The 1988-nt window shown below is 39.7% G+C and overlaps 1 protein-coding gene across 1 annotated transcript in view; it reads left to right on the plus strand.

The window, feature by feature from the left end:
- Positions 1-1988, plus strand: part of LOC115274381 (olfactory receptor 7A17-like) — a 6463-nt gene that overhangs the window by 3527 nt on the left and 948 nt on the right. The window lies entirely within an intron of this gene.

Genomic DNA, 1988 nt, shown 5'->3' on the forward strand with positions numbered 1-1988 from the left:
GTAATGTGTTTCTTTGTTTGATTTGTCTGTGTGTATGTGTGCTTCTGTTCCCTCGGTGTTTGTCAGTCTGTTTTCCTTCATAGGACTACACCAAGAAACAAGCCAAAGTGTGCAAGAAGGCGAGTCCCAAATATTGCAGAGTAGGGAAATAAAATACTCACAGGCACAACAAGAGAAACTGAGAGATATCATTAAGAGACTATCTCCTGAAATGGCAGGCCGTGGACAGTCAATAAGCCTCCTTAAACAGACAAATACTAATAGGTGCACAGAGCCCATTGAGCTTTCTAAAGGTGACAAGAGACAGAAAACTAGCAAAAATGACAAAACGAAGAAACTCTCCCCTGAAGAACTTCCAGGGGGAAGTCACAGCCATAGAACTGCTCAAGGCAGAACTAGACAACATATCAGATCAAGAATTTAAAACGCTGGTCATAAGATTAATCACTGGGGTCGAGAAAAGTATCAAAGAATCAACTGATCAGTTAAAAAAAGGCTATAGGTGAGGTGAATAACAAACTGGAGGCAGCCACCTCAAGGATTGACGAGGCAGAGAGAAGAATAGGTGAATTAGAAGATATAGTTCTAGCAAAAGAGGAAGCTGAAAAAAAGAGAAATTGATCCAGGGGCAGGAAAGGAGAATTCGAGATCTGAGTGATACAATCAAACGGAACAACATCCGGCTCATAGGAATCCTGAAGAGGAAGACAGAGAGAAAGGCCCTGAAGGGATACTTGACCAAATTATAACTGAGAATTTCCCAAATCTGGGAAAAGAAATAGACATTCAAATTCAAGAGGCACAAAGAACCCCTTAAAGACGTAATTTGAATCGGCCTTCAGCATGACATATCATAGTGAAACTGGCAAAATATAAAGATAAAGAGAGAATTCTGAAAGCAGCTAGGGAGAAAACGGCTCTTACATACAAAGGGAAACCTATCAGAGTGGCTACAGACCTATCTAATGAAACTTGGCAGGCCAGGATGGAATGGCAGGAAATCTTCAATGTGATAAGCAGAAAAAATTTACAGCCAAGAATCCTCTACCCAGCAAGCCTGTCTTTCAAAATAGAAGGAGAGATAAAGGTTTTCCCAAATAAACAAAAATTGAGAGAATTCATGACCACCAAACCAGCCCTACAGGAAATCCTAAGAGGGACTCTATGAGGGAAAGATCACAAAGAATACAAGGTGCCAAAGACACCACTATAAACATGAATTCTAGGGAGAACACAATGACTCTAAACCCACATTTTTTGATAATAACATGGAATGTAAATGGACTGAATGCTCCAACCAAACGACACAGGGTAGCAGAATAGATAAAAAAAACAAAACCCATCTGTTTGCTGTCTACAGGAGACGCATTTTCGACCGGAAGATACCTTCAGGTTGAAAGTAACGGGATGGAGAACTATCTATCAGGCAACTGGAAGCCAAAAGAAAGCTGGAGTGGCCATACTAATATCAGACAAGCTGGACTTTAAAGTAAAGGCAGTAACAAGAGATGAAAAAGGACCTTATATAATAATTACAGGATCTCTCCATCAGGAAGAGCTAACAATTATAAATATCTATGTGCCTAACTCGGGAGCACCCAAATACATAAAGCAACTAATCACAGAAAGAAACAATCTTATTGACAAAAATGTGCTCATTGCAGGGGACATTAATACTCCACTGACAGCAATGGATAGATCAACCAGACAGAAAATCACCAAGGAAACAATGGACCTGAACGACACTTTGGAACAGATGGAACTGACAGATATATTTAGAACTCTACATTCTAAAGATAGGAAATTTGCCTTCTTTTTGAGTGCACATGGCACATTCTCCAAGATAGACCACATACTGGGACATAAAGCAGCCCTCCATAAGTATAAACACATACCATGCACAATTTCAGATCACAATGCTATGAAACATGAAATGAACCACAGGAAAAAGTCTGGTAAACTTCCAAAAATGTGGAGGTTAAAAACCA

This window comes from Suricata suricatta, chromosome 12 (assembly GCF_006229205.1).
Source record: "Suricata suricatta isolate VVHF042 chromosome 12, meerkat_22Aug2017_6uvM2_HiC, whole genome shotgun sequence".
NCBI lineage: Eukaryota > Metazoa > Chordata > Mammalia > Carnivora > Herpestidae > Suricata > Suricata suricatta.